At 37.3% G+C, this 26,289-nt stretch overlaps 4 non-coding genes across 4 annotated transcripts; all 4 read right to left on the bottom strand.

Annotated features, from left to right (window-relative positions):
• Positions 1-522: 522 nt before the first annotated feature.
• On the bottom strand, positions 523-641 carry LOC140145387 (5S ribosomal RNA). Its single transcript, XR_011858036.1, has one exon. It is a non-coding gene; the product is annotated as a 5S ribosomal RNA (ribosomal RNA).
• Positions 642-2,750: 2,109 nt separating this feature from the next.
• On the bottom strand, positions 2,751-2,869 carry LOC140145386 (5S ribosomal RNA). The gene has a single exon (XR_011858035.1). It is a non-coding gene; the product is annotated as a 5S ribosomal RNA (ribosomal RNA).
• Positions 2,870-4,980: 2,111 nt separating this feature from the next.
• On the bottom strand, positions 4,981-5,099 carry LOC140145385 (5S ribosomal RNA). The gene has a single exon (XR_011858034.1). It is a non-coding gene; the product is annotated as a 5S ribosomal RNA (ribosomal RNA).
• Positions 5,100-7,212: 2,113 nt separating this feature from the next.
• On the bottom strand, positions 7,213-7,331 carry LOC140145384 (5S ribosomal RNA). Its single transcript, XR_011858033.1, has one exon. It is a non-coding gene; the product is annotated as a 5S ribosomal RNA (ribosomal RNA).
• Positions 7,332-26,289: the final 18,958 nt, after the last annotated feature.

The raw sequence follows: 26,289 nt of genomic DNA, 5'->3' as shown, positions 1-26,289 counted from the left end.
ACTTGCAAATGCCGAGATGCGAATCACCTCTCTTGTCCGTGCTGCTGTCGGTCTAAGCTTCCTACCGCGCCGTAGACCTACTCCATAAAAGCAGTAAGTATCAGTATGATGATTTGGTTGTATTGATTATGATTGCAAATTATCATAAAGTTTCAGCTGCGAATATGTTACTTTGATTGAATTTCGCGATTCACAGCTGTATTTTTTGGCATTTTTACGATAGCTAGGCAACAGTACAGCGCTTAGGCCTATTTGTTTTACCTCATATCATAATATGAATTACACAAAAAGTTGTTGGTCTCCCATTCAGCAGCTGACCACGATCGACTCAATGTTAGTGCTATGTGGTGGCGTTTGGATAGCTATTTTTGAATTGTTGTACACTAGATGTACGCTCCAGAAATTGAGAAAAAATATCATATTTTGAACAAAGTCGCTTTGTAGAGAGAAAAATTACATCACAGGCGACAGAGGAAACAAACATAAACACGAGCAAAAATAAAAAGAAGAATTTGAATGCAAAGTCTACAGCACCCGGTATTCCCAAGCGGTCTCCCATCCAAGTACTAACCGGGCCCGACGTTGCTTAACTTCGGAGTTCGGACGAGAACCGGTGTATTCAACGTGGTATGGCCGTAGACATTTGAAACACCGATTTTAGCTTACTTATAATAGTTTAGCGTTGACTGTGTCAGAATGCTTGCTCACTTTTCTTTCAAACCTTCTATAATTGTAGCCAAATTATTGTGCAACACTTTTTGCTATTGGTGAATCTTATACAACTAACTTTATTCAAATTGTGCTGATGAGATTCTAGTCTTTTCATTTTTAAGAACTACACCAAATCACTGGTTGCACGTCCGGTTCGCGTAAGTTTACCAAATTCAGTGTCACAGTCACAAGGTAAACTGGTCGTCTTTTCAAATCTTGCGCGAAACCTTAAATGCAACCGATTTACTTGGTTCGAGCTATCTTCAGTAGATAGCAAACATCGGCTAATGTAGTGTAAAGAAATGAGGATCAAGGATGTCACGGGCCTCAAATAAAAATATGAGGATCAAGGATGTATAGTGGGCCTACCCCCGGTATGAAATCGCAGATGATAACATTGACTAAGAAATGAGGATCAAGGCTGTGACTTTGCTCAAATCAAGTTTTGAAGATCAAGGATGTGGTCGCGGTATAGTATAGAATTACAGGTGCTAAGTATATAAAGAAATGAAGATCAAGGATGTGACTTGGCTCAAATCAAGTTTTGAAGATCAATGATGAAACTGCCCTATAGTATAGAATTGCAGATGCTACCATTGACTAGTGTAGTATAAAGAAATGAGGATCAAGGATGTGACTTTGTGACTTGGCTCAAATCAAGTTTTGAAGATCAAGGATGTGACTGTGCTATATAATAGTATAGAATTGCGGGTGCTAACATTGACTAGTGTAGTATAAAGAAATGAGGATCAAGACTGTGACTTGGCTCAAATAAAGTTTTGAAGATCAAGGATGTGACTTGCTCAAATGAAGTTTTGAAGATCAAGGATGTGACTGCGCTATAGTATAGAATTGCAGATGCTAACATTGACTAGTGTAGTGTAAAGAAATGAGGATCAAGGATGGACATCCAGGATACACAAAAACAATCACTCACGCACAAAATTTTAATTTAGGTAGGGAAATCTCTAAACAATACAAAATTTTAAAAAGTATAAAAAATGCAACTCGTAACACCAATACCCTTTTAACATAGGCCTACCCGTGTTGACACACACAAACAAACAAACAAAGAAACAAACACAACACGTTATATTTTTTATTTTGCAGAAGCACGGATAACACAAATTAAGGTCAACATGCGAGGTTTTGTTTTGTTCATTTTGCAGCCTGAATTGCATTGACTTCGTGTTGTCCAATACACGCATGTGAGCTCGCAACGTCAAGCGCGTCGACGCTAGGGCGCGCGGTATGCGCGTGAAACAATGATTTAAGTTTACGCGTACGCATTACACATGTGACAATGATACGCATTTCGCTTAACGACAATCAAAACAATCGCGTACAGCTGCTTCAGCTTGTCAACACGTGTTTTGAAACTTCTGCAATTTGTTCTGTTCAGTTGCTTGCAAAACTGAGTTCTGATGATACCGAGGTTTGGCTGTCACCGAATTACGTCTTTAATTTGCCAAAAAGAAAATGTGTCTATCATTCTATTTTGTGATAAGGTGGAATATCTACTTGCAAATGCCCGAGATGCGAATCACCTCTCTTGTCCGTGCTGCTGTCGGTCTTCCTACCGCGCCGTAGACATACTCCATAAAAGCAGTAAGTATCAGTATGATGATTTGGTTGTATTGATTATGATTGCAAATTATCATAAAGTTTCAGCTGCGAATATGTTACTTTGATTGAATTTCGCGATTCACAGCTGTATTTTTTGGCATTTTTACGATAGCTAGGCAACAGTACAGCGCTTAGGCCTATTTGTTTTACCTCATATCATAATATGAATTACACAAAAAGTTGTTGGTCTCCCATTCAGCAGCTGACCACGATCGACTCAATGTTAGTGCTATGTGGTGGCGTTTGGATAGCTATTTTTGAATTGTTGTACACTAGATGTACGCTCCAGAAATTGAGAAAAAACATCATATTTTGAACAAAGTCGCTTTGTAGAGAGAAAAATTACATCACAGGCGACAGAGGAAACAAACATAAACACGAGCAAAAATAAAAAAGAAGAATTTGAATGCAAAAGTCTACAGCACCCGGTATTCCCAAGCGGTCTCCCATCCAAGTACTAACCGGGCCCGACGTTGCTTAACTTCGGAGTTCGGACGAGAACCGGTGTATTCAACGTGGTATGGCCGTAGACATATGAAACACCGATTTTAGCTTACTTATAATAGTTTAGCGTTGACTGTGTCAGAATGCTTGCTCACTTTTCTTTCAAACCTTCTATAATTGTAGTCAAATTATTGTGCAACACTTTTTGCTCTTGGTGAATCTTATACAACTAACTTTATTCAAATTGTGCTGATGAGATTCTAGTCTTTTCATTTTTAAGAACTACACCAAATCACGGGTTGCACGTCCGGTTCGCGTAAGTTTACCAAATTCAGTGTCACAGTCACAAGGTAAACTGGTCGTCTTTTCAAATCTTGCGCGAAACCTTAAATGCAACCGATTTACTTGGTTCGAGCTATCTTCAGTAGATAGCAAACATCGGCTAGTGTAGTGTAAAGAAATGAGGATCAAGGATGTCACGGGCCTCAAATAAAAATATGAGGATCAAGGATGTATAGTGGGCCTACCCCCGGTATGAAATCGCAGATGATAACATTGACTAAGAAATGAGGATCAAGGCTGTGAATTTGCTCAAATCAAGTTTTGAAGATCAAGGATGTGGTCGCGGTATAGTATAGAATTACAGGTGCTAAGTATAATAAAGAAATGAAGATCAAGGATGTGACTTGGCTCAAATCAAGTTTTGAAGATCAATGATGAAACTGCCCTATAGTATAGAATTGCAGATGCTACCATTGACTAGTGTAGTATAAAGAAATGAGGATCAAGGATGTGACTTTGTGACTTGGCTCAAATCAAGTTTTGAAGATCAAGGATGTGACTGTGCTATATAATAGTATAGAATTGCGGGTGCTAACATTGACTAGTGTAGTATAAAGAAATGAGGATCAAGGCTGTGATTTGGCTCAAATAAAGTTTTGAAGATCAAGGATGTGACTTGCTCAAATGAAGTTTTGAAGATCAAGGATGTGACTGCGCTATAGTATAGAATTGCAGATGCTAACATTGACTAGTGTAGTGTAAAGAAATGAGGATCAAGGATGGACATCCAGGATACACAAAACAATCACTCACGCACAAAATTTTAATTTAGGTAGGGAAATCTCTAAACAATACAAAATTTTAAAAAGTATAAAAAATGCAACTCGTAACACCAATACCCTTTTAACATAGGCCTACCCATGTTGACACACACAAACAAACAAAGAAACAAACACAACACGTTATATTTTTTATTTTGCAGAAGCACGGATAACACAAATTAAGGTCAACATGCGATGTTTTGTTTTGTTCATTTTGCAGCCTGAATTGCATTGACTTCGTGTTGTCCAATACACGCATGTGAGCTCGCAACGTCAAGCGCGTCGAAGCTAGGGCGCGCGCGGTATGCGCGTGAAACAATGATTTAAGTTTACGCGTACGCATTACACATGTGACAATGATACGCATTTCGCTTAACGACAATCAAAACAATCGCGTACAGCTGCTTCAGCTTGTCAACACGTGTTTTGAAACTTCTGCAATTTGTTCTGTTCAGTTGCTTGCAAAACTGAGTTCTGATGATACCGAGGTTTGGCTGTCACCGAATTACGTCTTTAATTTGCCAAAAAGAAAATGTGTCTATCATTCTATTTTGTGATAAGGTGGAATATCTACTTGCAAATGCCCGAGATGCGAATCACCTCTCTTGTCCGTGCTGCTGTCGGTCTAAGCTTCCTACCGCGCCGTAGACCTACTCCATAAAAGCAGTAAGTATCAGTATGATGATTTGGTTGTATTGATTATGATTGCAAATTATCATAAAGTTTCAGCTGCGAATATGTTACTTTGATTGAATTTCGCGATTCACAGCTGTATTTTTTGGCATTTTTACGATAGCTAGGCAACAGTACAGCGCTTAGGCCTATTTGTTTTACCTCATATCATAATATGAATTACACAAAAGTTGTTGGTCTCCCATTCAGCAGCTGACCACGATCGACTCAATGTTAGTGCTATGTGGTGGCGTTTGGATAGCTATTTTTAAATTGTTGTACACTAGATGTACGCTCCAGAAATTGAGAAAAAATATCATATTTTGAACAAAGTCGCTTTGTAGAGAGAAAAATTACATCACAGGCGACAGAGGAAACAAACATAAACACGAGCAAAAATAAAAAAGAAGAATTTGAATGCAAAAGTCTACAGCACCCGGTATTCCCAAGCGGTCTCCCATCCAAGTACTAACCGGGCCCGACGTTGCTTAACTTCGGAGTTCGGACGAGAACCGGTGTATTCAACGTGGTATGGCCGTAGACATTTGAAACACCGATTTTAGCTTACTTATAATAGTTTAGCGTTGACTGTGTCAGAATGCTTGCTCACTTTTCTTTCAAACCTTCTATAATTGTAGCCAAATTATTGTGCAACACTTTTGCTATTGGTGAATCTTATACAACTAACTTTATTCAAATTGTGCTGATGAGATTCTAGTCTTTTCATTTTAAGAACTACACCAAATCACGGGTTGCACGTCCGGTTCGCGTAAGTTTACCAAATTCAGTGTCACAGTCACAAGGTAAACTGGTCGTCTTTTCAAATCTTGCGCGAAACCTTAAATGCAACCGATTTACTTGGTTCGAGCTATCTTCAGTAGATAGCAAACATCGGCTAATGTAGTGTAAAGAAATGAGGATCAAGGATGTCACGGGCCTCAAATAAAAATATGAGGATCAAGGATGTATAGTGGGCCTACCCCCGGTATGAAATCGCAGATGATAACATTGACTAAGAAATGAGGATCAAGGCTGTGACTTTGCTCAAATCAAGTTTTGAAGATCAAGGATGTGGTCGCGGTATAGTATAGAATTACAGGTGCTAAGTATATAAAGAAATGAAGATCAAGGATGTGACTTGGCTCAAATCAAGTTTTGAAGATCAATGATGAAACTGCCCTATAGTATAGAATTGCAGATGCTACCATTGACTAGTGTAGTATAAAGAAATGAGGATCAAGGATGTGACTTTGTGACTTGGCTCAAATCAAGTTTTGAAGATCAAGGATGTGACTGTGCTATATAATAGTATAGAATTGCGGGTGCTAACATTGACTAGTGTAGTATAAAGAAATGAGGATCAAGACTGTGACTTGGCTCAAATAAAGTTTTGAAGATCAAGGATGTGACTTGCTCAAATGAAGTTTTGAAGATCAAGGATGTGACTGCGCTATAGTATAGAATTGCAGATGCTAACATTGACTAGTGTAGTGTAAAGAAATGAGGATCAAGGATGGACATCCAGGATACACAAAAACAATCACTCACGCACAAAATTTTAATTTAGGTAGGGAAATCTCTAAACAATACAAAATTTTAAAAAGTATAAAAATGCAACTCGTAACACCAATACCCTTTTAACATAGGCCTACCCATGTTGACACACACAAACAAACAAAGAAACAAACACAACACGTTATATTTTTTATTTTGCAGAAGCACGGATAACACAAATTAAGGTCAACATGCGATGTTTTGTTTTGTTCATTTTGCAGCCTGAATTGCATTGACTTCGTGTTGTCCAATACACGCATGTGAGCTCGCAACGTCAAGCGCGTCGACGCTAGGGCGCGCGCGGTATGCGCGTGAAACAATGATTTAAGTTTACGCGTACGCATTACACATGTGACAATGATACGCATTTCGCTTAACGACAATCAAAACAATCGCGTACAGCTGCTTCAGCTTGTCAACACGTGTTTTGAAACTTCTGCAATTTGTTCTGTTCAGTTGCTTGCAAAACTGAGTTCTGATGATACCGAGGTTTGGCTGTCACCGAATTACGTCTTTAATTTGCCAAAAAGAAAATGTGTCTATCATTCTATTTTGTGATAAGGTGGAATATCTACTTGCAAATGCCCGAGATGCGAATCACCTCTCTTGTCCGTGCTGCTGTCGGTCTAAGCTTCCTACCGCGCCGTAGACCTACTCCATAAAAGCAGTAAGTATCAGCATGATGATTTGGTTGTATTGATTATGATTGCAAATTATCATAAAGTTTCAGCTGCGAATATGTTACTTTGATTGAATTTCGCGATTCACAGCTGTATTTTTTGGCATTTTTTACGATAGCTAGGCAACAGTACAGCGCTTAGGCCTATTTGTTTTACCTCATATCATAATATGAATTACACAAAAGTTGTTGGTCTCCCATTCAGCAGCTGACCACGATCGACTCAATGTTAGTGCTATGTGGTGGCGCGCGTTTGGATAGCTATTTTTGAATTGTTGTACACTAGATGTACGCTCCAGAAATTGAGAAAAAATATCATATTTTGAACAAAGTCGCTTTGTAGAGAGAAAAATTACATCACAGGCGACAGAGGAAACAAACATAAACACGAGCAAAAATAAAAAAGAAGAATTTGAATGCAAAAGTCTACAGCACCCGGTATTCCCAAGCGGTCTCCCATCCAAGTACTAACCGGGCCCGACGTTGCTTAACTTCGGAGTTCGGACGAGAACCGGTGTATTCAACGTGGTATGGCCGTAGACATTTGAAACACCGATTTTAGCTTACTTATAATAGTTTAGCGTTGACTGTGTCAGAATGCTTGCTCACTTTTCTTTCAAACCTTCTATAATTGTAGCCAAATTATTGTGCAACACTTTATGCTCTTGGTGAATCTTATACAACTAACTTTATTCAAATTGTGCTGATGAGATTCTAGTCTTTTCATTTTTAGGAACTACACCAAATCACGGGTTGCACGTCCGGTTCGCGTAGGTTTACCAAATTCAGTGTCACAGTCACAAGGTAAACTGGTCGTCTTTTCAAATCTTGCGCGAAACCTTAAATGCAACCGATTTACTTGGTTCGACCTATCTTCAGTAGATAGCAAACATCGGCTAATGTAGTGTAAAGAAATGAGGATCAAGGATGTCACGGGCCTCAAATAAAAATATGAGGATCAAGGATGTATAGTGGGCCTACCCCCGGTATGAAATCGCAGATGATAATTACATTGACTAAGAAATGAGGATCAAGGCTGTGACTTTGCTCAAATCAAGTTTTGAAGATCAAGGATGTGGTCGCGGTATAGTATAGAATTACAGGTGCTAAGTATATAAAGAAATGAAGATCAAGGATGTGACTTGGCTCAAATCAAGTTTTGAAGATCAATGATGAAACTGCCCTATAGTATAGAATTGCAGATGCTACCATTGACTAGTGTAGTATAAAGAAATGGGGATCAAGGATGTGACTTTGTGACTTGTGTTACGAGTCGTACTTGACTCAAGGCCAAAATCACCTTTTACCCAAACTCACACGAATGCACAACACAAATACACTGTTCGTTTAAGCTAACAAAATCTAAGTCTTTAATTGAAAGCAAGTTTCGTTTGGTACAATATAATGACTACAAATGCACATATACATTAATCAAATATAATCACTCTTTATCTATTTTGTACTTAGCCAGCATTCTTCTTCTTGGTGATCATAAAGTTCTTGTAATGTTCTGGACGACTGATGTAATATATCCCTATTCACTTGTCATGCGACAATCAGCGAAGTCCTTTGTACACTTGCATTGATAACTCCTTGCGTATAAAATCCTTACAGGAAAATGGTGTTCTCCAAACACGTTTACAACTCCTTGCGCAATTCTCCTATACTAAACTCCTATGCTAAACTCCTTGCGCCGTTCTCCTATGCTAAACTCCTTGCGCCGTTCTCCTATGCTAAACTCCTTGCGCAGTTCTCCAGATTTAACTCCTTGCGCTGCTTTCTCCAAACTTGGTGCTATTTCCACCTTTCACACAATATCTTCAGGAAGCAGGACTGCGATGCAGTTGTCCCCACTTATTTTGACAGTTGCGTTGAATCAAAATACCAGACTTCAGCAAGTCGACAGAAGAATATATTTCCTTTCTTGGAAGAATAACGTTCTTTGACGTATTCTAGATCTTCTCCGACAACACTGGTAAATAGTAGTACTTTGACTACATAAAATATTTCTGGTTTGTAATTTCCTTTCTTTCAAGGAATTGGACTGTAAGCATATTAGCTAGCTAGCCCAGATCAACACTATCAACTGTGTCAATAATTGTGTTTACATTTTCTTATATATCAAGCTTGGGAAAAACCCCATTCTATTCTGGGCCATTTACTGCCTTCACATTATGCTCAATCTGGGGAATTCCAAAGTCTTAATTATAGCATTAACCTTTCTCATTACATCACTTCCTGAGGGGAATCCCGTGACATCATCTTCTCTTTACATCCTCAGGGGTTTCCAAATATTCCAAATTAGATATGATTCAACTTGTTTTGCTCAATTTGAGAGGGAATTCCCAAAATGTCATCACTCATGTAACTTTGTAAACAAAGATAAATCATCAAATTAAATTACTCAGGGCACATCACACCCTCCCCCTTAAAAGAAGAAAGTTTGAATGTAATGAAAACTTTCTTAATTGTTTTCTTCTTTTACATCAACTTCAACATACTATTAACTTTGAGTGCTTAACTCAACATACACAGTGACTACTTGTCACAGAAGTTCCTTTTTAAAGGAATTTTTGTTTTTTCATTTTTTATGCAATTCTGGACAAGGCATCAGCCATTACATTGTCTTTTCCCTTAATATGTTTGATGTCCAGATTGTACTCTTGCAAGGTCAAACTCCACCTCACCAGTCTTTGATTTTTGTTCTTCATCCTGTTGATGAATGTGAGGGGATTGTGATCTGTGAAAACAAGCACAGGGTATACTGTGGTACCCAAATACACATCAAAATGTAGCAATGCTAATAGCAATGCTAGACACTCCTTCTCAATTGTGGAGTAATTTCTCTGGTGCTTGTTGAATTTCCTTGAAAAGTAACAAATGGGGTGATCTATTTGATCTTCACCCTCTTGCATCACAACACCTCCACAGCCTATGTCACTGGCATCAACAGTCAACTTGAACTGCTTCTGAAAATCAGGTGCAGTAAGTACTGGTGAACTCATGAGTATTGATTTGACTTTGTGAAAAGCATTTTCACACTGTTCTGACCAAATGAATTTTGCATCCTTCTTCAACTAGTCAGTCAAAGGACTTGCTATCTCTGAAAAGTTTGGACAGAACTTTCTATAATAGCCAACCATTCCTAGACATCTCATGAGTGCCTTCTTGTTTACAGGTGTGGGGTATTGCTCAATTGCTTCAACTTTGGCTTTGACAGGTTTCACCTGACCTTGACCTACAACATATCCTAAGTATGTGACTGTGGCATGGCAAAACTCACTTTTACCAGATTGACTGTCAATTGTACTTCAGACAGCTTCTTAAACAATTGTTGGAGTTGTTCCATGTGTTGTTCCCAAGTTTGACTGTAAACAATCAAATCATCTACATACGCTTCACATCCCTCTATGCCTGCCACAATTTGGTTCACCATTCTCTGAAATGTCGCTGGCGCGTTTTTCAACCCGAATGGCATAACTTTGTATTGGTAAAGACCAAATGGTGTACAAAAAGCAGAAATCTCTTTGGCACGGTCTGTGAGTGGAACCTGTCAGTACCCTTTCAAAAGATCAAATTTGCTAACAAATTTTGCATTCCCAATTTTGTCAATGCAATCATCAATTCTTGGAATTGGGTATGAGTCTGTCTTTGAATGAACATTTGCAGCTCTCATGTCTGCGACCAATCGGTATGAACCATCAGGCTTGGGAACAAGAATACATGGTGAACTCCATTCACTACTACTTGGTTCTATGATATCATTGTCTAGCATATAATTAATCTCATTTTTGAGATGTTCCATTTTCAATGGATTGACTCTGTAAGGATGCTGCTTGATTGGTTTTGTATCACCAACATCTACATCATGAAATGCAGCATTTGTTCTACTTGGCGTATCAGGAAATATATTGTCAAATTTGTGAATCAAATTTGCAATTTGACTTTGTTGATCTTGAGAAAGATGACCTAACTTTGAGTCCAAATTAGTGAGCACATCAGAATTGTTCAATTTTACATTATACTCTTTGTGCTCCAGCTCTTTATCCTGGTCAAATGTGACATCAGGATTGTCATCTTTACTCTTGTCTACATTGGCAATTTTGTCTACATCGGCATGTTTGTCTACATTATCAGCATGTTTTACTGTACACACAGGTTTTGGAATGCCACTGTCACTTCTTTCAACATACTCTTTGAGCATATTTATGTGGCATAACTGCCTGCTCTTGCGTCTACCAGGAGTCTTGATAATATAATCTACTTCACCCACTTTTGACTCTACCTCACATGGGCCATGGTATCTGGCTTGTAATGGGTGTCCTGGAATTGGAAACAGTACTAGAACTTTGTCAGCTGGTTTGAACACTCTCTCTTTGGCATGTTGATCATACCATTGTTTCATTTTGGCCTGACCCTGTTTCAAGTTTTCTTTGGCGATATCAGTTGCTCTGTTAAGTCTATGCTTAAAATTAGAGACATAATCCAATAAATTGATATCTGATTTCTCATTGAGCCACTTTTCTTTCAACAACTTTAAGGGCCCGCGCACTGTGTGTCCAAACACTAACTCAAAAGGACTAAATCCTAAAGTTTCCTGAACAGCTTCCCTTGCAGCAAACAACAACAAGTGTACTCCCTCATCCCAGTCCCTCTGAAATTCCAAACAATATGTCCTGATCATGTTTTTCAATGTTTGGTGGAACCTTTCTAGTGCACCTTGTGATTCTGGATGGTATGCACTTGAGGTATACTGTTCTATACCTAATTGATACATGACCTGCTGGAATACTCCAGAAGTAAAGTTTGATCCTTGGTCTGACTGTATGGACTTGGGGAGCCCCACAAATGTGAAGAACTTGGTTAAAGCTTTCACTATGGTCACTGCTTTAATATTTCTCAAGGGTATGGCTTCAGGAAAGCGTGTTGACGCGCACATAATTGTCAGAAGGTACTGATTACCTGACTTAGTCTTTGGTAGGGGGCCTACACAATCAATAATAACCCTACTAAATGGTTCATCAAAGGCTGGAATTGGCTTCAATGGAACAGGAGGTATTTTCTGATTTGGCTTCCCTACTACTTGGCATATGTGACATGTTTTGCAATATTTAGAAACATCTTTTCTGAGAGTGGGCCACCAAAAATGTCTCAGAATTCTTTCATGAGTTTTCTTAACACCCAAATGCCCTGCCATGGGACTATCATGTGCTATGTTAATAACTTCAGTGTGGTAGACTTTTGGTACCACAATTTGGTGCACTACCTTCCACTCTTCATCGGCAGGTACATCAGGTGGGCGCCATTTTCTCATTAGCACACCATCTTGTTTGTAAAAACAGACAGAATTTTGTTCTGCTTCTTCTAGGGTCAATGCCCTTTGATTGATCTCTTTGAGTTCTGGGTCATTTTGTTGCTCCAGAATTAGCTTGTCATGACTTAATGGGTCTTTTATGGTTTCCCTTAGTTGTTCATGCTCAGAGGCTGTGTCATTTGTAGGGGTATTTTTATCCCCAGGAGAAGGAAGTTTATCTTCTTTCTCATTCAACTTTGACACAAATGTGTCTTCCAAATTGTAGCCTAAGTCATCGATTTGGTTGTCCTCAATTGTTTCTAATGAGGCCTTCTTACTCATTGCCCGTGTCACTGCACATGCAGGAAATATCTCCTCTTCCTCACTACTGTCATCCTGTAAACAGGGCTTATCTGTAACTATTGGGTCAGGAAAAACCTTCCCCCCTGCCAAATCATTTCCTAGCAACATGGACACTCCCTTGACTGGCAATTCATGTCTAACTCCTATGGTTACAGGACCAGAAACCAAGTCAGATGTCAAGTTAATTTTGTGGAGAGGTACATTAAGTATTTCCATCCCAATACCCTGGATCAAAGCATTACCAGCTGAACTATCCTCATTAAAGGGCAAAGTTCCTTCCAGAATCATAGACCGTGCACAACACGTATCTCGCACAATCTTAATGGGCTTTGGACTACCATTATCACCAAGTGATACTACTCCCTCTAACACAAATGGTTCAAATTCTTCACACACCTTGTCTGTTTCACCTCCCTTTTGTGGGAATTCTTGTTTTTGATTTGACTGACTTGTTTCTTTGACTCAAGTGACACTGCACATCCTACAGTATTACTAGCAGTTTGCTGCTGTTTTTGTGCATCTTGTTTGGCTTTTAAGCTCCGACAAATCAAATCAAATCAAATCAAATCAATCAAATTTATTTCCATGTCATATTACAAACATAAACATTATACATATAAGTCAGTACATTGGTTAAATTATATTATGTTAATGAAGAATTAAACAAAAATAGTACAAGTTATTCTGTTATCATGACATGGAGGAGCCGTTCGAAAGGCCAAAAGGCCAGCAGTGAACGACCCCTTACTTACGCTACGTTACGTTACGTTACATTACCATACATTACATTGTAAAGTAATTTTGCAGAAAAAAAGAAAAAAAAAAGATAATACCTTATGCCTAATAAAGAGTGATATTACAGATTATAATCAACCAATCAACTGAAAATGCAATATTTTTAAAATGAAAATAAAAGCATGGACCCGCGAAAATACTAAGTATTTTCCCTGACTATTAAATCTAGTAAGACATGATAATAGCATTTCTAAAGTGTGATTTGAACATATTAAGAGATTTAAGAGTTTTGGCATCAGAAGAAAGTTTATTCCAATGAATAGGGCCAGTGGTTCTGACACCTTTGGATGAAAAAGTGGTTTTATTTCTAACCAGTTGGTAATTATTGATATATCTAGTGCTGTAATTATGAATGTTTTGCATTAGATTGAAATAGCTACTGAATATAGATGGAAGCATTCCCATGGAATACTTACACATAAATACACATAGATAAAACTTGTACATGTCCTGTATTTTAAAGAGCTTGAGATCTTTAAAAGAGGACTGGAGTGAGATCTGTAGTGAGACAATGTTATATTTCTTACTGCTCTTTGTTGAAGTTTAAATACTTTGTCTAGATAAATATTATGAGAGTTACCCCAAGCCAAAATACCGTAAGAAATATAAGGTTGTATTAAAGAGTTATAAATACATAAAAGATTACTTTTGGACACAAAATATTTAAGCTTATTTAGAACACCGATGGTACAGGAAATGGTATTCGAAATAGCTTCAACATGGTGTTTAAAAGATAGGTTTTCGTCAATAATTATTCCTAGAAATTTAGTCTTGTTTACTCTAGACAAACAAATTCCGTTTAGAATCACGTTAATATTGGTTTTGAATTTAAAGGTCTTCTGTGGAGTGCCCATGATCATGTAATTTGTTTTAACCGCGTTTACGGAGAGCTTGTTGGCTTTAAACCAATTTGTAACTTTCATTAATTCATTGTTTACAATTTGAATTTTGCTAGCCAGGTCCTCATGTGCGAATAGAATTGTTGTATCGTCCGCAAACAAGACAAAATTTAAGATCGAAGAAGTGTTGATGATATCATTAACATATAGTAAGAAAAGGAGTGGCCCTAATATTGAGCCTTGAGGTACTCCGCAAGATATGCTCTTAATACTTGATTTACAACAATTATAATACACATATTGAGCTCTGTCACTTAAATAGCTTTTGAACCAATCTAATACGATTCCTCTAAAACCATAATGTTCCAGTTTATGTAGTAGGATGTTATGATTTATGGTATCAAAAGCTTTTGATAGGTCTAAGTAAATACCCAATGTTGTTTTCTTATTATCAACTGCTCTGTAAATATTGTCCACTAGTTCAATAATTGCCATCTCAGTTGAATAACCTGATCTAAAACCAAATTGCTTGCTATTTAAAATCTTATATTTATCCATAAATGATAGGCATCTGTTGAATATGATACGTTCTAAAATTTTAGACAAACATGGTAAAATTGAAACAGGCCGATAGTTCGAATATGATTCCCTATCGCCCTTTTTGAAAATAGGAACGACTTTAGCCAATTTTAAGTCCTTTGGAACAGTACCTGTTATAGTAGATAAATTAAATATCTTGGTAAGAGGTAAGCATACTTCATTGGCTATCCTTTTAATTAATAGGTTGCTAAGGCCATCATGACCAGGGCTTTTGTTAGAATCCAATTTACCAATTATTTTCAAAATTTCGTTTTCAGATATAGGGGACATGAACAAATTACAAGGCAGTGAATTCGATAAGAATTCATGATAGTTCAGGCCTCCATTATCCATTTCGGATGCCAATTTTGGACCGATATTCACAAAAAAATCATTAAAGTCATTTGAAATTGTTTGACTATCAGTGCAATAATTACCAGTATTAGTTTTAAATTTAGACTGATTCTGCATTCGCCTGTTACGTCCTAAAATTTCATTAATATTTCTCCAAGTGAGTTTCATATTGTTCCTGGATTGATGAAATTTGTGTTCGTAATATGTCCGTTTTGAGTTACGAATTAAATTATGCAGCTTGTTTCTATAGGATTTAAACTTTTGTAGGTTTTCGTCAGTAGGAGAATGTTTATAAATTTTATAAAGCTTATTCTTATTATTTATGCATTTTAATAAGCCTCTTGATATCCATGGAGAGAGTGGGTCTGATTTATTGCTTATTTTATTTCTCCTTAATGGGATACACTCATCCAATGTATCATTCAGTATTGATACAAACCTACTGTAATCATCATTAACATTTTGGTCATGCAAAACTTCAGACCAATTCACTTCTGCAAGCTTTTCTTTTAAATGATTTACATTGCTATTTGTGAAATTTCGTTTGTATGAATGAGTTATAACACCCGTTTTTTTATTTTTTATTTTATTTTTTGTTGAAATAACTGTTGGAAAATGATCACTAATATCAGTTACCAAAATGCCAGAAGAAACATCATACTTGTTAGTCAAAATATTATCAATAAGAGTTGCACTGTGCTCAGTTATTCTTGTAGGTTTCGTAATAGTTGGTAACAAAGCATGGGATAAGATCATATTCAGATAGTCATGAGTTGGTCTATGGTCCTCGTCTTTGAGTAAATCAATGTTAAAGTCTCCCATAATATATGTATCCTTTTTTCTGACATGATCTTATCAATTATTGGATTTATGTCGTCAATAAAAGGTCAATATGCGTGTGAGCTCTGTAAATAACCCCAACTAATATATTTTTCTGATTGACTCTTTCAATTTCTATAAAGCAAGATTCATAATTTAATGTACCTTTGTTTAAGTCTGTTCTTGATTTATAATTTACCTTATTGGATATGTATAATCCCACTCCACCTTTACCACGGTTTATTCTGTTGGTGTATTCAAAATCATAGCCAGGTAAACTGTAGTATTTATTAGGCTTTGATTTTAAATGCGTTTCAGATAGTCCAATAACAGTAAAATGATGATTTATTTGTTTCAAGCATTCGTTAAATTTATCAAAGTTTTTGCTTATTCTCCTGATGTTCAAATTCATAATCGAGAAATTGTCATTTGAAAGTAGATTTGTTTCCATTAGCTGACGAGGTGTCAGATAATTGCATTGGAATGGTGTATTCATTTCGTTCACATCACTGCTTATTTGGTATTTAAGTGGATTAAAGACCATCTTATCATATTTTTCTAACAATACATCAAGGCTGCTTTCAATATTTGTTTCGTGGTTGTTACTTTCGGGGTCCAAATTACTAAATGCATTCTCAATATCATCATTTGCTGAAATATCACTATCAACATAACTAGAATTTTGACGCACGGTGTTACTACGATTTGGCATAAATGCGGTAAAGGCCTAATACATGATACGTAAACTTAAACTACATACGCTAATTATAGCACTGGCGCTGCAAAATGAATATTTGTTAGAAGTATAAACGCTATCCGCCTCCACCAACACAAAAAAATTAACGTAACTTTTGGACAGATACAATTTATTATACAAAAATAAATCCTAACATAATCCGACTATCAAAAGCCATACAGGCTGTTTTTTTTTGTTTTTTTTTTTTTTTTTAATAAATAAATAAATAAATAAAAATGAAAATAAACACTGCCCGACGAGATGATAGCTCTCCTGATGATCACAAGGGCTGAATTTAATTTAACAGGCTAACGGTTACATTTCTGACACATTTTTCCGATAATCAATCAAATGAATCATCACCAACAATAGTTTGAAAATCGGACTGTAAAAAACCTCATACATGTACATGATAATAACGACATTTGCATAATACTTGATGACAGTTGCACGTAATATAAGTAGATACATTTGTAAATTGACTTGAGAATTGGTCTCAGACAAAGCAGCGACTCAGATTAAAATGACCAATCGACCAATTTTTATACGTAAATGGCCGGGCAGATGAGATCCTACAGAATGATCAATCATCGATAATTAGCATAGTAATTTGATGTGCATAATCATGATAGTGTACTCAAGATATATTCGATAGCACTCAACAATAGGTACAATAGAAATTTACGTCAGCGAACGATCATGTGAGACCAAGCGTGGATATAATAAAATGAACAAGCATGCTGCACGATATGTTTAGGGTATGTGTGTGTACATTGTATGCGCATAACGACAGACACTAAGGAATAATATTCTTATATTTTGTTCGCATTCTCAAGCCGTTATGCAGACACTTTCAGTGTTGACAGTAACAGGGTAAAGAGGATATGTGCTAACGAAAACCATGATCCAATTTATATTTTTCAGTAAAGTGGAAATCATTAGAAAACAAAATCAAAAACACCTGAATAGGACAGATCACACCAACTAGTTATATATACATCACATCAAATTTAGCTAATTTGACTATAGTTAATTTAAGTCCGAGGATTAAGTTCAGATTCTTGCTGAGCTTTTAGTTCACACAACACTTCTATGCCATTATACTGGGGCTATTCCCACTTGTGTCTGCATCCATTGCGGTTTCATCTGAACTGTTTTGCTCTACAGTGCTTCTGGATGGTGTGGATGACAATGGTGCATGCTGAGATTCTGGAGAGTCAAATCGCCTGTGTGTTGCTGGCCCTTTCTGCGTTGGGGTGAGACCACGTTCAGTGATTAAATTTATACCAGGCATGTATTTCTGCCATGATGCAGTCATGTCTACAGTAGAATTCATCTCGACCTTTGCAGGACTTAACCCCATTAAAAGCTATTAAACCAAGATAACACTCATTGAAACAGCTCAACTGATTAAATCGGATCTTCTCTGGTTGTGCACAAGTGACTGTTTTCATGTGCGATATCACAATAAAGCTGGTATTCATAGCTTCAGTTGGGTAACCGATTATAAAGGAAACGAAAGGAAACAATGTTATGTGTGGCTTTGTTCACGAAATCAGACAATGGCGTGCTTTTTGTAAACCAGCATTCTTGAAAATGAGCAACATAATGATTTTTGACTTAACACGGTTTGGAAATAATTTCTTCATATTTTTGGTGTTATCTGTCGTTTACATGTCCATCCTAAAACACAAAAGTACGACCCTCTCCAAACACCTAAATTAGCTAAAAATTTAGGACATGTTACAAAACTATATTGTCTAGAATTTTAGAAGAGTACTTTTAATATTGGCCGGTTATTTTTCACACAGCGACGTTAACTAGGCAATGTACTATTACCTATAACATTACTAAAACACCAAAGTACGAATATTTCCAAACATCTAAATTAGCTAAAAATTTAGGACATGTTAAAAAACTATATTTTCTAGAACTTTAGAAGAGTACTTTTAATAATGGCCGGTTATTTTTCACACAGCGACGTTAACTAGTCATATCCCCATACTGTTAACGTAGGGCTATTTGTAAAGGTCACGCGTCAATGGGAAAGAGCACTGTGTATTGTGTATAGGAAAACGGACAGTAACTGCAGTATGCCCATTGACGAAAAGGAATATGTCAGCGCCCACCACTTTAAAGTTACGTCTAAGCTTGAAAGCCGCCGCACGCTTGAAAGCAGGCCAAAGCCCCTTTTTCTTATCCATTAGTTGCGGTGGTAAATGTTCTTGAATAGTGTAGCTTTGAAATGATACAGTCTTACCATTTTGCAGCCGCTTTGTTGTTCTGTACTGTTTCAGTTCACTGCCGTGGTTTAGGATAAAGTCTCTATCAGCTAATTGGAGAAACTTAGCGACTATTACCCGTGGTTTTCTATCATGTCCACTGATCATTTTGCCCATACGATGCACATCAGCCAAGTAGATGAATGAAGAGTCGTGTATACCGAGCTTGGTGCTCCAAAAGTCTCTGAGCACAAATTCCGTGTCCTGTCTGTTGTTGTCGTCACCTGGGATTCCCTGGAATATGAGATTATATTTGTAGCTGTATAACTTATTGTATATAGCCTCATTTTCGAAGTCTGCTCTCAGTTCATTTACTGTACTTGCTTTGGCTGTCTCGTCGATTTGAGTTTTTACGTTTCTTATCTCACTGTGAGCATACTCAATGCTCTCTTCTGTTTTAGTCATACGCTGTTTTATTTCCATTTTGAAATCATGAATCTCCGTTCGAAGAAGAGTTATATCTTCTAATCCTTTGAGAATTTCATCCAGTTTATTACTTTCCATGTTGATACGCTGGTCTATGCAGGCGTGGTAGTAGAGCGTGTTGAATTACACATGGTCACTGCATGTCCTGGTTTCTTACAGAAATTGCAAACTAATTGGGATTTAAATTCAGTCCCACCTGTTGGTCTGGTACCTGAACTCCATGGGGTCCCTCTACCACCAGCACTATGCTGTGAATTAGACCAGGATCTGTGATTAGACTGAGATCTCCCTTCCTGTGTACCACCCTGATTTGCTCTAGGTTGGTTATGGCTGAACCTGTTTGAATAACTTCTGTTATGACTACTCGCATTCAATTTGTGAGTTAAGCCATAGTCATCCGCCATTGTCGCCGCGTCACTTAGCGTTTTAATTTTGCTAGCGCTTTCATCCAAGTGGGTTTTAATGTCAGCGTGGACACATTTTTTGAACTCTTCTATAAGCACCAATTGCTTAAGTTGGCCGAAATCATCTTTGACTTCTTTTGAACCAAGCCACCTGTCAAACATGTGTTCTTTTACTCTAGCAAATTCTACATGGGTTTGATCTGCTTGCTTTCTTGAATCTCTGAACTTTTGTCTGTATGCTTCAGGCACCAGTTCACAGGCCTTAAGGACTGCCTGTTTGACTTCTTCATAATTGTTACACTTCTCTATTGGTAGAGCTGAGTAAGTCTCCCTGGCCTTCCCCACAAAACTACTTTGTAACAGTAGGGTCCAATGCTCTGGAGGCCATTTCAAATTTGTAGCTACCTTTTCAAAATGTTGGAAATACTCGTCAACATCTTTTTCTTTGAATTTAGGCACCAGCTTTACATACTTTGTAACATCAAACCCTGACTTTGAGGAGAAACTTGATGAGTATTTGTCACCTAGCTTTGCCAACTTCTCTTGTTCAAACTTGTACTTTTCTTCAATTTCTTTTTGTTTCAAATTTTCTTCCATTTCCAACTTTTGTTTTTCAAGTTCCAATTTTGCTACCTTTTCCTTTTCTTCTGTTTCTAATTTGTGGTGCTCAAGCGCCATCTTTTCTTAGCGTGCTTTTTCTTCCATTTCTAATTTCTTGTTTTCCATGTCTAATCTTTCTTGTTTTTCTTTATTTTGCATATCTAGCTTTTGCATGTCCAATTGCAATTGCATTTTCATTTTTTCCATTTCCACCTGAACTTCTAGTTCTTTCAACTTTACTGCATCCCCGATTTCAGTTTTGACCTCTTTTCTCTTCTCCAAAATGGATTCTTCAAAATACTCTTCATCAACCAAAACATCAATTAAGGCATTTTTGATTATTTGTTTTCTGTTGGCTTGCTTTACATCCAATTCATAGTATTTTGCAAATGCTAATAAATCAGGTTTCTTCAACTTATCAAACTTCTCCCAATCTATAGTTTCAAGAAACTCTTCTGCTTTGAACTCTGTCATACTGTACTTTCACTTTCAAGACTCAGTAAATAATGTCAACTTTTTTACAGTGTATTTCCCGGACGACAAGCCCCCAATTTTGTTACGAGTCGTACTTGACTCAAGGCCAAAATCACCTTTTACCCAAACTCACACGAATGCACAACACAAATACACTGTTCGTTTAAGCTAACAAAATCTAAGTCTTTAATTGAAAGCAAGTTTCGTTTGGTACAATATAATGACTACAAATGCACATATACATTAATCAAATATAATCACTCTTTATCTATTTTGTACTTAGCCAGCATTCTTCTTCTTGGTGATCATAAAGTTCTTGTAATGTTCTGGACGACTGATGTAATATATCCCTATTCACTTGTCCTGCGACAATCAGCGAAGTCCTTTGTACACTTGCATTGATAACTCCTTGCGTATAAAATCCTTACAGGAAAATGGTGTTCTCCAAACACGTTTACAACTCCTTGCGCAATTCTCCTATACTAAACTCCTATGCTAAACTCCTTGCGCCGTTCTCCTATGCTAAACTCCTTGCGCCGTTCTCCTATGCTAAACTCCTTGCGCAGTTCTCCAGATTTAACTCCTTGCGCTGCTTTCTCCAAACTTGGTGCTATTTCCACCTTTCACACAATATCTTCAGGAAGCAGGACTGCGATGCAGTTGTCCCCACTTATTTTGACAGTTGCGTTGAATCAAAATACCAGACTTCAGCAAGTCGACAGAAGAATATATTTCCTTTCTTGGAAGAATAACGTTCTTTGACGTATTCTAGATCTTCTCCGACAACACTGGTAAATAGTAGTACTTTGACTACATAAAATATTTCTGGTTTGTAATTTCCTTTCTTTCAAGGAATTGGACTGTAAGCATATTAGCTAGCTAGCCCAGATCAACACTATCAACTGTGTCAATAATTGTGTTTACATTTTCTTATATATCAAGCTTGGGAAAAACCCCATTCTATTCTGGGCCATTTACTGCCTTCACATTATGCTCAATCTGGGGAATTCCAAAGTCTTAATTATAGCATTAACCTTTCTCATTACATCACTTCCTGAGGGGAATCCCGTGACATCATCTTCTCTTTACATCCTCAGGGGGGTTTCCAAATATTCCAAATTAGATATGATTCAACTTGTTTTGCTCAATTTGAGAGGGGAATTCCCCAAAATGTCATCACTCATGTAACTTTGTAAACAAAGATAAATCATCAAATTAAATTACTCAGGGCACATCACACTTGGCTCAAATCAAGTTTTGAAGATCAAGGATGTGACTGTGCTATATAATAGTATAGAATTGCGGGTGCTAACATTGACTAGTGTAGTATAAAGAAATGAGGATCAAGGCTGTGACTTGGCTCAAATAAAGTTTTGAAGATCAAGGATGTGACTTGCTCAAATGAAGTTTTGAAGATCAAGGATGTGACTGCGCTATAGTATAGAATTGCAGATGCTAACATTGACTAGTGTAGTGTAAAGAAATGAGGATCAAGGATGGACATCCAGGATACACAAAAACAATCATTCACGCACAAAATTTTAATTTAGGTAGGGAAATCTCTAAACAATACAAAATTTTAAAAAGTATAAAAAATGCAACTCGTAACACCAATACCCTTTTAACATAGGCCTACCCATGTTGACACACACAAACAAACAAAGAAACAAACACAACACGTTATATTTTTTTATTTTGCAGAAGCACGGATAACACAAATTAAGGTCAACATGCGATGTTTTGTTTTGTTCATTTTGCAGCCTGAATTGCATTGACTTCGTGTTGTCCAATACACGCATGTGAGCTCGCAACGTCAAGCGCGTCGACGCTAGGGCGCGCGCGGTATGCGCGTGAAACAATGATTTAAGTTTACGCGTACGCATTACACATGTGACAATGATACGCATTTCGCTTAACGACAATCAAAACAATCGCGTACAGCTGCTTCAGCTTGTCAACACGTGTTTTGAAACTTCTGCAATTTGTTCTGTTCAGTTGCTTGCAAAACTGAGTTCTGATGATACCGAGGTTTGGCTGTCACCGAATTACGTCTTTAATTTGCCAAAAGAAAATGTGTCTATCATTCTATTTTGTGATAAGGTGGAATATCTACTTGCAAATGCCCGAGATGCGAATCACCTCTCTTGTCCGTGCTGCTGTCGGTATTCCTACCGCGCCGTAGACCTACTCCATAAAAGCAGTAAGTATCAGTATGATGATTTGGTTGTATTGATTATGATTGCAAATTATCATAAAGTTTCAGCTGCGAATATGTTACTTTGATTGAATTTCGCGATTCACAGGTATATTTTTTGGCATTTTTTACGATAGCTAGGCAACAGTACAGCGCTTAGGCCTATTTGTTTTACCTCATATCATAATATGAATTACACAAAAAGTTGTTGGTCTCCCATTCAGCAGCTGACCACGATCGACTCAATGTTAGCGCTATGTGGTGGCGTTTGGATAGCTATTTTTGAATTGTTGTACACTAGATGTACGCTCCAGAAATTGAGAAAAAATATCATATTTTGAACAAAGTCGCTTTGTAGAGGGAAAAATTACATCACAGGCGACAGAGGAAACAAACATAAACACGAGCAAAAATAAAAAAGAAGAATTTGAATGCAAAAGTCTGCAGCACCCGGTATTCGAGGAAGGTGCGATGATGGCTTATAGCAGAATTAGCGCTATTATGCTAACAATGCTATTAGCATTTAATTAGTATGCTATCTCTATACATTATAGTGCTAATAGCAACGCTAATGAAAAATCCGTTAAAACTGCTATTACCATACCACTTTTAGCGTTTTAGCAGTTATTAGAGCCTCATTTGCAAATATGTCAATAACGCTAATAGCAAGTAATAGCACGTCATATGCAATTGTGCTAAATCTAAAAAGATTCTAAGTCTAGGGAAAGCGTGCTATTAGCGCTAATAGCGCTATTAGCGCTAATAGCAAATAATAGCACGTCATATGCAATTGTGCTAAATCTAAAAAGATTCTAAGTCTAGGAAAGCGTGCTATTAGCGCTATTAGCGCTAATAGCAAATAATAGCACGTCATATGCAATTGTGCTAACTCTAAAAAGATTCTAAGTCTAGGGAAAGCGTGCTATTAGCGCTAATAGCGCTATTAGCGCTAATAGCAAATAATAGCACGTCATATGCAATTGTGCTAAATCTAAAAAGATTCTAAGTCTAGGGAAAGCGTGCTATTAGCGCTAATAGCGCTATTAGCGCTAATAGCAAATAATAGCACGTCATATGCAATTGTGCTAAATCTAAAAAGATTCTAAGTCTAGGGAAAGCGTGCTATTAGCGCTAATAGCGCTATTAGCGCTAATACCAATTAATAGCACGTTATATGCAATTGTGCTAAATCTAAAAAGATTGTAAGTCTAGGGAAAGCGTGCTATTAGCGCTAATAGCGCTATTAGCGCTAATAGCAATTAATAGCACGTCATATGCAATTGTGCTAAATCTAAAAAATTCTAAGTCTGGGGAAAGCGTGCTATTAGCGCTAATAGCGCTATTAGCGCTAATAGCAATTAATAGCACGTAATATGCAATTGTGCTAAATCTAAAAAGTTTGTAAGTCTAGGGAAAGCGTGCTATTAGCGCTAATAGCGCTAATAGCGCTAATAGCAAATAATAGCACGTCATATGCAATTGTGCTAAATCTAAAAAGTTTGTAAGTCTAGGGAAAGCGTGCTATTAGCGCTAATAGCGCTATTAGCGCTAATAGCAAATAATAGCACGTCATGTGCAATTGTGCTAAATCTAAAAGATTCTAAGTCTAGGGAAAGCGTGCTATTAGCGCTAATAGCGCTAATAGCAAATAATACACGTCATATGCAATTGTGCTAAATCTAAAAAGTTTGTAAGTCTAGGAAAGCGTGCTATTAGCGCTAATAGCGCTATTAGCGCTAATAGCAAATAATAGCACGTCATATGCAATTGTGCTAAATGTAAAAAGATTCCAAGTCTAGGGAAAGCGTGCTATTAGCGCTAATAGCGCTATTAGCGCTAATAGCAAATAATAGCACGTCATATGCAATTGTGCTAAATCTAAAAAGATTCTAAGTCAGGGAAAGCGTGCTATTAGCGCTAAGAGCGCTATTAGCGCTAATAGCAATTAATAGCACGTAATATGCAATTGTGCTAAATCTAAAAAGTTTGTAAGTCTAGGGAAAGCGTGCTATTAGCGCTAGCGCTATTAGCGCTAATAGCACGTCATATGCAATTGTGCTAAATCTAAAAAGTTTGTAAGTCTAGGGAAAGCGTGCTATTAGCGCTAGTAGCGCTATTAGCGCTAATAGCAAATAATAGCACGTCATGTGCAATTGTGCTAAATCTAAAAAGTTTGTAAGTCTAAGGATAGCGTGCTATTAGCGCTAATAGCGCTATTAGCGCTAATAGCAAATAATAGCACGTAATATGCAATTGTGCTAAATCTAAAAAGTTTGTAAGTCTAGGGAAAGCGTGCTATTAGCGCTAATAGCAAATAATAGCACGTCATATGCAATTGTGCTAATCTAAAAAGACTCTAAGTCTAGGAAAAGCGTGCTATTAGCGCTAATAGCGCTAATAGCAATTAATAGCACGTCATATGCAATTGTGCTAAATCTAAAAAGTTTGTAAGTCTAGGGAAAGCGTGCTATTAGCGCTAATAGCGCTATTAGCGCTAATAGCAAATAATAGCACGTCATATGCAATTGTGCTAAATCTAAAAAGTTTGTAAGTCTAGGGAAAGCGTGCTATTAGCGCTAATAGCGCTATTAGCGCTAATAGCAAATAATAGCACGTCATGTGCAATTGTGCTAAATCTAAAAAGATTCTAAGTCTAGGGAAAGCGTGCTATTAGCGCTAATAGCGCTATTAGCGCTAATAGCAATTAATAGCACGTAATATGCAATTGTGCTAAATCTAAAAAGTTTGTAAGTCTAGGGAAAGCGTGCTATTAGCGCTAATAGCGCTAATAGCGCTAATAGCAAATAATAGCACGTCATATGCAATTGTGCTAAATCTAAAAAGTTTGTAAGTCTAGGGAAAGCGTGCTATTAGCGCTAATAGCGCTATTAGCGCTAATAGCAAATAATAGCACGTCATGTGCAATTGTACTAAATCTAAAAAAGATTCTAAGTCTAGGGAAAGCGTGCTATTAGCGCTAATAGCGCTATTAGCGCTAATAGCAAATAATAGCACGTCATATGCAATTGTGCTAAATCTAAAAAGTTTGTAAGTCTAGGGAAAGCGTGCTATTAGCGCTAATAGCGCTATTAGCGCTAATAGCAAATAATAGCACGTCATGTGCAATTGTGCTAAATCTAAAAAGATTCTAAGTCTAGGGAAAGCGTGCTATTAGCGCTAATAGCGCTATTAGCGCTAATAGCAAATAATAGCACGTAATATGCAATTGTGCTAAATCTAAAAAGATCCTAAGTCTAGGGAAAGCGTGCTATTAGCGCTATTAGCGCTAATAGCAATTAATAGCACGTCATATGCGGCCTTGATGGTTTTTGCTGATGGTGG

The sequence above is a fragment of the Amphiura filiformis genome, unplaced genomic scaffold (genome assembly GCF_039555335.1).
Source record: "Amphiura filiformis unplaced genomic scaffold, Afil_fr2py scaffold_242, whole genome shotgun sequence".
NCBI lineage: Eukaryota > Metazoa > Echinodermata > Ophiuroidea > Amphilepidida > Amphiuridae > Amphiura > Amphiura filiformis.
The sequence above is the reverse complement of the archived record's forward strand: the minus strand, read 5'-3'. Positions and strand labels throughout refer to the sequence as shown.